The sequence below is a fragment of the Mustela lutreola genome, chromosome 15, assembly GCF_030435805.1.
Source record: "Mustela lutreola isolate mMusLut2 chromosome 15, mMusLut2.pri, whole genome shotgun sequence".
In the NCBI taxonomy this organism is placed as follows: Eukaryota; Metazoa; Chordata; class Mammalia; order Carnivora; family Mustelidae; genus Mustela; species Mustela lutreola.
The window spans coordinates 19,994,025-20,007,087 of record NC_081304.1 but is presented as its reverse complement, the minus strand read 5'-3'; the positions used below and the strand labels follow the sequence as shown (position 1 = coordinate 20,007,087).

Here is a 13,063-nt window from a genome sequence, read left to right as displayed (position 1 = left end):
AATTAAGAAAACATAAATCATTCTATATCTTAATTTAAAAATATATTCTGTGGGGTGCCTGGGTGGCTCAGTGGGTTAAGCCGCTGCCTTCGGCTCAGGTCATGATCTCAGGGTCCTGGGATTGAGTCCGGCATCGGGCTCTCTGCTCAGCAGGGAGCCTGCTTCCCTCTCTCTCTCTCTGCCTGCCTCTCTGTCTGCTTGTGATCTCTGTCAAATCAACAAATAAAATCTTAAAAAAAAAATATATATATATATATATATATATATTCTGTAATTTACTGATGCCATGTTATAAAATATATGATGTTAAATTTGAGGCCTCAAATGTATATGATTTTTAAAATATCTCATGGTTTGGTAAATATGATTTGGGCACATAAAAGAAGGGGAGGGGCACCTGAGTGGCTCAGTAGGTTAACCATCTGACTTCATCCCACTCAGGTCATGATCTCAGGCTTCTGGGATAGAGACCCACTTCGGGCTCCCTGCTCAGCAAGGCTCCCCTTGTCCTTCTGTCCCCCCTGCTCATACTCTCTCTCTCTCTCAAATAAATAAAATATTAATAAATAAATAAAGGGGATTATTCTAATTGGTCATAAAAATGCCACAGTGATAAAACAGATGAGAGAGAAATCAGCAATGATAAATACACTGAAGCCAAAGGAAAATAAGATTGATCACATGTTCAGGAGGCAGAGAAGGTAAGAAGTAATAAGCAAAAAGAACCAGAAAATCAACAGGATTTATTTATGAAGGCATACTGGGCAATATATGTTTATGGTTTTAATACATGAAAATATTTATCTTTATACATTTGAATTAACTACTTATGGATTTAGGTTTACAAAGCACTAAAAAGTACCATATGATTTCTCTTACATTTTAGTATCCTCAAAACGGACTTAAATATTCTGTTACAGCAAATTCCATTACAATAAATTACTAGGCATAATCCAGGTTAAGGAAAACTTTTACCAAGCTGACTTTTACAAAATAAGTAGGCCTGAGGTGTTTGGCTGGCCCACTTGGAAGAAAATGCAACTCTTGAACCTGGGGTTAGGAGTTCAACCCCCAACACTGTGTGTAGAGATTACTTTAAAAAAAAAAATCTTGGGGCACCTGAGTGGCTTAGTTGGTTAAGTATCTGATTTCTGCTCAGGTCATAATCTCCATGTCTTGGGATAGACCCAGGACCCCCATGTCCAGCATCCTGCTCAGTGGAGAGTGGAGAGTCTGCTTCTCCCTTTCCCTCTGCCTCTCCCCCTGCTTGTACTAGGTCTCCTTCTGTCTCTCAAATGAATAAATAGAATCTTTAAAAAAATAAAATAAAGTAAGTAAGTCTTCTGCTGGGCTCAAATATATATATATTTTTTTTTAAGATTTTATTTATTTATTTGACAGACAGAGATCACAAGTAGGCAGAGAGGCAGGAAGAGAGAGAGGAAGGAAGCAGGCTCCCTGCTGAGCAGAGAGCCCAATGCAATTCGGGGCTCCATCCCAGGACCCTGAGATCATGACCTGAGCCCAAGGCAGAGGCTTTAACCCACTGAGCCACCCAGGAGCCCCTATGTATGTATTTTTAAGACTGTAATTTTATTTGCTGCAAAAGTGCTAAGACCTAAAACTTGTTCTCCATATTTCTCCTAAAACATCAACTTGTAATTTATTTTCATTTTTATTCTTTAAAGTTCTTAAAATGTGAAAAAGCTTTTGAACACTAAATCTAGTTACAAAGAAACTTTTTAATGTGAATTTAATTAAGGCAGAACACAAGTCTCTTGTTATTAGCAATGACATATACCCAAGAGAAAGTATCTTTCACTAGAGATTTCCTTTACCAGCTATTCCCAAATGAATACCATAATAAACATTTAAAGAAGTCATTAAGCATGACTAATGGAATTACAAGGAAAAAAAATCCATAAACCTAGCAATCTTTGTAGGTATTATCATAAAAGAGAGAGCAATACAAAAGCAAATACACAAAATATAATGAAATAATACAATGTTCACAGGGTTACCTGAAGTTAAAATAAACTAGACCTATTTTTTTTTAAGTTGAAAAAAAGGGGAGGGTATGTGCTACGGTGAGTGCTGTGAATTGTGTAAGACTGATGAGTCATAGACCTGTACCTCTGAAGCAAATAATATATGTTAATTTTTTTTAAGTTGAAGAAAAAACAAACACACATCTTCAATATGAAATGAATGATAACTAAGCAGGGCACATACACAAATAAAGCAATATAATCTCTTTATTATAAAATATAATTCACTATCAACTTATATATAAAAAGTGGATCATTCCACAAGCACAGGTAATAACTCAGTCCTCAAGTTCAAATTATGTTAACTCTGAAAATGTTATATATAATTAGAATGGTTTTAATATAGTTCTTCAACAAAAGATGTCATAAATGATACCAAATAAATATACTATGCCAAATATCTAACACAAACATCACAAACTACTCATTTTCTGCTCTTAAAAAGGAAATACTAACTGAAAATAAAAACAAGTTTCTCATTCTAAATTAATACACAAAAGTCATTTTAAAAATAACTTTCCCTCACCTTTATCTTTTATTAAGATACACCTGACATAAAACATTATATAAACTTAAGGTATATAACATAGTAATTTCATATATATATATCTCTCTTAAAATGTTTACCAAAATTAGGTTGGTTAGTGCATCCATCACCTCACATAGTTACAATTTGTGTATGTGTGTCTCTTTGGGGAGAACTCTTAAGACCTACTCTCTTAGCAACTTTAAAATATACAATACAGTTAACTCTAGTCACCATGTTATACATTACATACTCAGAACTTACTCATCTGATAACTGGAAGTTTGTACTCCTTGGCCACCTTCACACAGTCCTCTTTCCCCTGTCTTTGGCAACCACCAATCTAGTTTTGTTTTTTTGTTTTGTTTTGTTTTGTTTTTTAGTTCGGTCTTTTAAGATTCCCCATATCAGTGAGGTCATATAGCATTTGTGTTTCTTTGACTTACTTCACTTAGCATAGTGCTCTCTAGATTCATCCATGTTGTCACAGACGGCAAGATTTCCTTCTTTTTTATGGCTAAATAATACTCATATTTTCTTTATTGATCCATTAAAAATAACTTTTTTGATTACAAAGTATTCTGTTTATTATTTAGTATAGAAAAATGGGAAGACACTAGAAACCACACATGCACGCACACACCCAGAATCCTATAACCCAGAATATTTTTCAATACCTATACTTTTTTTTTTAAATGTACAAACACATCACTATTTTTATTTGCATTTAAGCCAAATGTGCTGTGAGATACTTAGGATATCTGATCCATATTTTATCCATTAACACAAATTTCAGAACGTAAAGTATAACAATAGTTTCTACTTTATTGCTCAAATCCACATATTTTTATCCAGAATACAGTATTTATAAAATACTTCCTCCAACAAAACCAACATTATTAGGGGGTTGTTTGAATTATTTTTTAATGGCTGTAGTAGAGCCCACTGTCCTCATTAAGTAACTATAGGGATTTAACATTCTTTAAGTTGCTTGAATACAAATAAGAATGTGGTACCGATAATTAAATATGTATCAATTCATTCAAACATTCAAGATAAAAGGACTTATTTTTTTACTTAAACCAAAAATGAATTTTGAAAATATATTTTAAAATGCCATCCTGACCACTGTTAACACACTCCTTTATGCCTTCACAAAGTATGGTCCAGGAGTTACAATTTTTGTGCTTCCACAGTTCTTTCTATTTGGGCAGTTCAATACCTATACTTTTTCCAAGCATGACTACATGTGATGTTTTGCAAATGTGCCTCTTCATTTAGTAATATATTATAAACTTTACTATGTCATTAAATATTGTTTTATACCATGACTGAAATGGCTGAATAGTATTCCATTATATAAGATACTCTTCAATTTAGTTAATTAATCCTCTAATGCTGAACAAGAAAGCTGTTTCCAATTTGTTCCTATTTTAAACAATACCATGAGGAACATCCTTATATACAGATACATAAATCTTTGAATATATTTCAGATTATATCATCTAAACAGAATTGTTAGGTCATGGGGCGCCTGGGTGGCTCAGTGGGTTGGGCCGCTGCCTTCGGCTCGGGTCATGATTTCAGAGTCCTGGGATCGAGTCCCGCATCGGGCTCTCTGCTCAGCGGGGAGCCTGCTTCCCTCTCTCTCTCTGCCTGCCTCTCCATCTACTTGTGATTTCTCTCTGTCAAATAAATAAATAAAATCTTAAAAAAAAAAAAAAAAAAAGAATTGTTAGGTCAAAACGTATACACACATTCAAGGCTTTCAATACATGTATCAAACTGTCCTTCAAAAGAAGCACCAGTTTAGGGGCACCTGATGTCTGCCTTCGGATCAGGTCATGATCTCAGAGTCCTGGGATTGAGCCCCTCCTTGGGCTCCCTACTCAGTGGGGAGTCTGCTTCTGCCTCTCTCCAGCTCATGCTTGGTCCCTCTCTCTCAAATAAATAAAATCCTTTTTTTTTAAGCACCAATTTACATCTGACCAATTAATAGGAAGGTGCCAGTTTCCCCACTTTCCTAAACAACATTATTTTTTTTTCAATATTTTTAGTTTTGTAAATCTGTTAATTGGAAAAATTATGTCATTGTTTTTGTTTGTATTTCCTGATTTCTAGTGCAGCTGAACTTAATTTTGTATGATCGTTGGGCATTTGTAACTCTTCTGTTCATCATCCCTTTGGGAGCCCTTTTTTTCCTTATTTTTGGTATATATATTTTTATATATTAATATTAACCCAAAATCTGGGGCGCCTAGGTGGCTTAGTCCGTTGAATATCCAATTCTTGGTTTCAGCTCAGCGGTAACCTTGGGGTCATGGGATCAAGCCCTGAGATCAGCTCTTCTTGTCCCTCTCCCTAAGCTCTTCACCTTGCTTGAGCTCACCCTCTCTCTCTCAAAATAAATAAATAAATAAAATATTTATTAAAAGCAATAATAATAATATTAACCTATAACTTTTTGTTTTATATATATGTGTGTGTGTGTTTATGTATATATATCTCAAGTATTTTTACTTGATGTTTAAACTAATTACAAAATAAACTTATCTTTAAAATACGCTTAGGATATGTTCGGGGTTTCCATATATCGTTACATAATTGCAAACATTAACAATAACACAAAGAGAAGGAATATGTGCACTGCATCTCTATGTATTAGGCCTTCCATACCTTTTGGAGTACGGTTCTCACTATAATTCTCCCTCGCTTTCTACCAGAAAGAGATCACAAATAGTAAAAACATAAACCCACAGGGTGGACTGTTTCATTTTGTAAAGAGCTGTATATTTCTGTAGATCTCTAGTTTGTTATTCTTCTCAAAACTGAAAGATTACCAAAATTTTAGAAACACGAGGCAAAATGAAAACACAGAATTAACATTATTTCTGAGAATGGTTTATCCAGTTAAAATATAAAGGACTATCTTGTAGAATGCTGTATTATAAAGCTGAAAAACTCCATTTTTTAGTACTTTAACAGATTAAGGGCTCAACAGTTTCTATTTATAAATGCCACAATAGCATTTGTGAATGTAGCTTATTTAAAATGTTTTCTGCAGGTTGAATTAAGTCCCATTCTTTCTGAAAACATAATGATCTGCCACAGGTTACAGGCTCTGAATTTTAGACAACACAAAATAATTTCTCACAAACTTTCTAATTTACTCTCATCTAAAAGCTGGAAAACCCCACTGTAGGCTTTTTAAAACTATCAGACATAGAAGAAAAAAAAAAAAAGTTTTAATTGTAGGATCTCACTGACACAAACATAAGGAAATTCTGAGTGATAGATACTTCACATTAAGCTTTTTTCCACTGACATTGTCACTTCTGTCAACATTCAAAGAAAATTCAACCCTGGTCAAAGGTGACAGTTTGACAATCCTGGAAGACAACATCCTCTGTTTATTTGAACAAGTTTATATGCTCTGCTCAGGGAATTGAAGTTTCTTTCCTCCTTAACTTGATCTCTCAAATTCAGATCACTACACTTCAGGGTAGTGAATTTTGTCTCCAAGATTTAACTTCACAATCTACCTCCAAGGAAAAATTCTGAGACCATCACGTATAAAAAGGAATAAATTTCTAAAATTAGTTTCTAATAGCCTTCGCATAGATCTAAACACACAATAATTGTTTCAGTTGCCTTAAAAAATAACCCCCAAATTAAAATCTTAAGTCCCCCTACCTCAGAAATCAAAATTAGTAACTCTACAAAGCTTCAGCTAAACAAGAAAAGGGCTGTAAATCCCTTTGAAATAAAGTTGTAAATAAAATGAGCCAGATACTTGCATTTTCAGTGAACAAACACAAGTTATGTGCTAAACTGGTGCAAGTGATCCTTTTGTTTGTAAAGAGCGGCCAAGGAGATATCTTAAAGCTTTTCTCCTATGATGTATTTGGTAATGGTAATGGCAAAACAACAAAGGGCAGTTTATTAGAATTAAGACCTTCCTTGTTTTAACATATTTCCACCAGGATTATATCCCTTAGTTGGAAAAATACTTATCATCCCATTCATAAACTAAAAATTTCTGATTACTTATACATTTTTCCATTTTCCATTAAAAATAAACAAGAGTCCACTTGGGAATACAAATTAAGAAATGTAAGCCTTAAAGAAACCAAATGTCTTATTGCAAAGTTGCCGTTGCCTGCTGTCTTTTGCAGCGCAGTGGTTAGGAACACAGCCTCCAGAATAAGCTTGGCCTAGGTCTGGATCCAGTTCTGCCATTATTACTAGCAATGTGACCTTGGACAAGTTACTTAACTTCTCTGTGGCCATTTCTTCATCTTTCACCTGAAAATAATACCCTCCCCTTTGAGGATCATGAGTTAAAATATGGCAAGAGCTTATAACAGCATCTGCCTAGCACACTGTAAGTAGACAGTGTTAGCTGTTATTTTTATTATCTTTCTACTTTTAGGCTTTGGACATAATTTGAAGTACTTTTTAACTAGTTTTCTGACCACTTTTTGGAAGATGGCATAATTCTTATACAGGTAACTAGTATATATTCCCAGATGAGCTCATGGTAGGCAGAGCAATAGCCCAGAGAGATAAACAGTTGTTTTTAACACAAATAGTGGATGTGGCTGTTACTGGTAACTTTGGCTTGATTTCCCATACGCAAAAAAAAAAAAAAAAAAAAAATCCCCTACCGGGGAAAACAAGCAGTATTAGAAAATACTTGAGTTTGCCTATTATCATTACAGGGTAAAGCCAAATTCATTTTACTAGCCTGATGGGCATTAAAAATATTAGTCATCAAATTAATCCCAACAAATAACAATAATTCATTGGTTCATTGATGTATTTCCCCTTGTCTTCCCCAACCTTTCTCTAACTAGTCAGAAAGGAAAGTTTTCATATTTTCTGAGAATCTCATTGCTGCTCTCAAACCATACTCTATATCTTAGTATAATTTTAAAAAATGAGTCAGCACAAGCACCTCAAAAAACTAGCAGTACCCTGAATGTGGAGATATTTCTCTCTTCATAATAAAAGTGTGAAAAACATTTTTTTTTTTAAAGTGCCAAAAGCAATGGAATAATAAATGGAGAGTGAGTGTTAGAGTAGATTTTGCAAGCTAGGTTCCAAAAGATAAATGTTCTTATCAATCAATATAGGTATTTTTCATCTTTTTTTTAAAGATTTTATTTATTTATTTGACAGACAGAGATCACAAGTAAGCAGACAGACAGGCAGAGAGAGAGGAGGAAGCAGACTTCCTGCCGAGCAGAGAGCCCGATGTGGGGCTCAATCCCAGGACCCCAGGATCATGACCTGAGCCGAAGGCAGAGGCTTTAACACTCTGAGCCACCCAGGCGCCCCTATTTTTCATCTTAATAGTATTATAATACATAGGAAACAGGTGTAATTATTATGAATAAGTCCAAGAAAGAAAATATCCAGTATGTAACAAATATGCTTTCTCCTTTACCAAATATTGGGGAAGGGGAAATGGGAGGTCAAAATCTCTGTATTAAGCTCAACTACAAAGTGCATTATGCGTAACTGTGCAACATGCTAATGCAGTATTGCCTTTACTAAGGTGATCCAAAAGAAAATTTAGGAGAGATAAAGTATCCCTAAACTGCAAACATATTTGAATACCAATTTAATTCAGAGTGTATTTAGTCTTTTTTTTTTAAGACTATTTATTTGACAAAGAGAGATCACAAGTAGGCAGAGAGAGAGAGAGAAAGTGGGAAGCAGGCTCCCTGCTGAGCAGAGAGCCCAACACAGGACTGGATCCCAGGACATTGAGATCATGACTTGAGTGGAAGGCAGAGGCTTAACCCACTGAGCCACCCAGGTGCCCAGGAGCGTATTTAGTCTTTATACTTCTTAGAATAAAGTTAGTTGAGGGCCAGGAAAAGGCCAGTTGCTTTAACCAGGAAAACAATATGATATGTACTCATTCCAAGGATATACTTCTCTTCAAGGGTCCACATAACTCATATTCCAATATTTATATTAAAGGCGACATACCGGTGCTCAGCTAGCAGGAGCTGCTGACCACCCGCAGGCGCCTGCGTAACAATAAAGAACCTCTTAAAAAAAAAAAAAAAAGGCGACATACCAGGTAAATTATCCAGGAAGGTCAAAGAAGAGTTTTATAGCTGAGGGCGATTTATCCTAAGTTCTACTGCCATACCCTAAATGTGTCCAAATTCTTACTTAAAGCCTTTAAGACATTCTGTATGACTTAAGTGAAATCAGAAAAACTGCTATAGTCACTACTTAATATGTGGGGTTCTAGGTCATATAAGTCCAAGGCAACCCTTTAAAACTTTGACAATCAAGGCTCCATATAACACGTTTCAACTCTTTCTTTTTTAATTTTTAAAAGAAATTTTCAAAGATTTTTTTTATTTATTTGACATAGAGACAGCAAGAGAGGGAACACAAGCAGGGGAAGTGGGAGAGGGAGAAGCAGGCTTCCTGCTGAGCAGGGAGCCCAATGTGAGGCTCAATCCCAGGACACTGGGATCATGGTCCCAGCAGAAGGCAGACGCTTAACGACTGAGCCACCCAGGTGCCCCTCAACTCTGTCTTAATGCTGTACATTATCTAGGTACCTGGAAAGAGACAGATAGCAACAGCCCCATTTTTCTGTTAAATGCACCTTTGTTGTTGTTTTAAGAGTCTGTCTGAGGCTGCTATGCCTTCAAGAGAGTTGGGAAAAGATTGAGGAATGCCTTGCCTTCCCAACTGAGGATTCAGGCTGAGCTCACTAAGGCTGTCATGAAGCAGTAAAACGGACAAAGAAAAACCACATGGCATCTGATACTTGTCTTTACATGTTTAAAATAAAAATGTGACACTACAAGAAAGTTAACATGTGGACCTAATTTTGAAAATACAAACAGGAAGCACCCCCACCCCAATATTACCATTAAAAAAAAAGGAAACCAAACCTCAAAGATACCTTCCAAGGAAGTCATGGGTGTGACCAAAACTAACAAAAGTAATAAACGTCATCTAAAACCCTGAAACCACCAAAAGTGAGGGTCTCATTCAACCAATTAAAAATCTAACACCTGTAAATTACTCCTCTCTTTGATTAGTAAAAATAGCATAGGTTTATATTTGTAAAATCTCCTCCAAACTGGCTTAAGTTTTTCAGTAACAAAGGATCATCATTAACAAGAAAAGATCCAATGTCAATATTCTACTTAAAATAAGGACACAAAATTAAAAATGAATACAATTTTCAAAAAAAGTTTTTATCATTGTGATGTTCATGATTTAAATGTACAAAAAACAGTCTGATCAATGGAAACTAGATTGTTAAATTTGACTTTCTTATTCCCAGAAATAAGCATAAGACTGTTGTATTTCCAACATTGCAGGGGAAAAAAATACTTCCGATTTTAGAACACTTCTATTAACAAAGCTAAGATTTAAAGAAAAATTTTTTCCCTTTAACCACTATACAAAATTGGGGACACTGATACATTAGAGCTAACTTTCAACATTATTTTTATTCAGTTCCAGAGCCAAAGTATTCTGACACTTTATTATGCAGTAAAGAGATATTATTCTCCTGAAGAGCCCAGTAACCTGGAATTGTCAGATAAATTTTTAGAAGAATAAGTTTCAAATACTCAAGACAAATTAATTTTTTTTTGCTCCCCTTTGTAGGAATAATATGGTAATCTATATTCTAAAAGAAGGGGAAAAAATATCTCACTGGTAGTTAGAACATCCAGAAATCTGTGAACACTTCCGAGATATATACATGTTTACAGGGCACTAGAATAGTTAAGTCTCCTTAGATTCTACCTTCAACCTGCAATCTAATTTTCCATGTGTTATTTACCTGTTTATAACATCTTCCCTTTGTAAGACTACCTCTATCACCTACCTACACAAAAACAAGCCAAATGAACCACCACAAGCACATTCATAAATATAAACCTAGCTTAAATGACAAATAATTTGAATACTAAGTTACTATTATAACTTCAGAAACTTGACATAAGTACCAAAAGAGCAATAAGTGGCACCCTTTACTAGTCTTGATGTGGTTTCTAAATATGTAAATAACGCTTAAAAAAAAAAAATCACTTGAGAGCCAGAAAATGAAGATGAAATGAGAAGTTGGGGCACAATAGGAAGTACTGACCAAAATATTTATGTTGTAACACTCTAAACAATGATAGCAATCCCCCCCGCCATCATATTCATCACAAAGTACCCATGGAAGAAATATATCCACCTTCAATTTCCTAACACAATCCATATTAATATCCTGTTTCCAAACACATGAATGCTGAAAAGGCCAGGACAAGGGAGAAGGCAGGAGAATTTATGGAGTTAGGTATACAGCAAAGATTTTATGTAGTTCAGCTCCAAGTTATGCAATAACCAAACTGCTGGTGATAGAAATCAACTTTTTTTTCCCTGAGGTTTTGTTTTTTTGAAAAATGATCTCTTTCTTCATTCCTTCCCTGTCTCTCAACCAGGTGCCTGAAATTTTCATCCTCCAGAAGACTATGGAAAACAAGTAATCTACTAGATGACACTTACCTGACCAAAGGTGTGGTGTTGCTTTAATTAAACATGACAGACATCACAACTGGTCACATGGTAAATTTTTCTTAAAATCGGCAGCCCCTTCTCCCATTTATACTATTGAGTCTAACAAATGTAATCTTCCTTGAGGTGGAAATTGGTACCAAAACAAACAAAAAACCCAAAGCCTTGATAGAAAGTCAATCAATAGGATTCCGCCACTTGAAATTATCAGAACCCATCCGACGTTCATGGTGTTACAAAATAAACTCAGAAAAACATGAAAGGTACACGAAATAAAATACATCCTCTTCTACTAGCCAAAACAACAAATATCATATAAATAACTGAACAATGCTGAGCAAAATGGCAAAGTTGTATTATCTTCACTGAACAATAACAAAATTATTTGAGATAATATATACGCAACAGCTGAAAGCTTATTATGGCCCAGGCGGCTATCCAACCACTTTGGAAACCTAAGATACCAAGGGAAGATAAACACCATTTGAAGACTGAGAAAAGGACATAAACCTCAGTTTAATAATTTGGTGACACGCTAGCCCTTCAAGGGGCATTCCCCGAGGACATTCAGAGACAATTAATGGAACTGTATTTAGGCAAAGATCTACTGCTCCACAGTGCTTTGGGCAGAGCACTGACCTAAGAGTCCTCAGATGGACACTTCAGTCCCACAACGACTGAACAGCTGTGTGAACTGAGCAGGCCACTTACTCCATCTACCTGGGGCCTCAGTTTCCTCATTTGTACAATAAGAGAATGCAGCATAATCCCGGGGACCTCTCCAGCTCCAACATTCTATGACCCACTTTTAGTACTGTTTATCTGAATCAAAGGTCTGACAGGGTCATGGGGGACAGGAAGAAAAAGAAGTGGGAAGGATCGTTATCTCCTTTTGCCTTTCACATTCTTGCGGTTTTCATTGCTCCCATCTTCCTAAAAGCTGGCGCTTGTTTTTCGTCTTTGCCTTTTCCATCACTGCTAGCTACAAGTGTTTGCAGACGCCTCTTGCTCCATACAAGTTCTTTCCTCTTTGAAGAGCCTAACCATCTTGCCAGATTCCTTTAGCCCCAGACCAGCTTTTGTGACACCAGGACTCGCCTTCCGACTCTCCGTTATCTACCCTCGACCCCACGGGCACTTTTTTACTCTTTATCCCCGGCTAGCAAAAAAAAAAAAAAAAAAAAAAAGCAATTTGCATCCCACCGCCACACGCACCAGCCGGGGCCTGGCAGGTCCTGATGTGGGATCTCGCACCCCAAAGCCGTATCGAAGCGTTCGTATTTGTTGTCTTGACTCCATATAAGGCACTGTTCCTTGAGGCTTGCCTACACCCCCCACCCCACCGGGCACCCCCGGGCTCATCCCACCAAGGGAGTCGCAGATCCCTCATTTGAAAAAGGAGGAAAAGCAAACAGACGCCAGGCGCTACTCAGCACTGTAACCCGGAGGTGTGAGGTGGCCGAAAGCAGCCCCCCTCCGCTGGCAGGGGTCGGCGCCGGGGCCCCTCACACGCCCACCCAGACACACGCGCCAACACAGTCCCTACACTCGACCTCCTCCGCCCGCCACGGCCTCAGCACGACGCCCCTCGCTCACCCCCAGCGCCCTCGCCCCGGGCGCTCCCGGCACCCCCGGCCCCCAGCGCGCAGCTACCGCGGCCGCCTCCCGGCCCGGGGAGCGATGGCGGCGGCGCGGCCCTGCCGGGCGTCTGGGCGGCCGGGGCGCGGGGCCCCGCCCGGGCGGGCTCCTCGGCCTCGCTCCCCCACCCCGAGGCCAGGGCTCGTTCCGCAGCTCCTACCTCGCTCGGCCCCTGAGGCGCCAGCCGCCGCCGCCGCCGCCGCCCGCCCGCTCGCTCCCTCCCTCCGCCGGGCAGCCGCGCGTAGTAGCCTGCGCAGGGTCCCCGCCCGGGGTGACGGCTCCGGCCGCCGAGTCTCCTC

At 37.8% G+C, this 13,063-nt stretch overlaps 1 protein-coding gene across 1 annotated transcript in view; it reads right to left on the bottom strand.

The window, feature by feature from the left end:
- LOC131815766 (signal transducer and activator of transcription 5B) overlaps nucleotides 1-13,063 on the bottom strand; it is a 67,817-nt gene extending 54,754 nt beyond the window's left edge. Inside the window, exon 1 of the mRNA XM_059147691.1 lies at nucleotides 12,925-13,063. The gene's annotated coding sequence lies outside the window, so the exon portion shown is untranslated. The remainder of the gene's footprint in view (nucleotides 1-12,924) is intronic.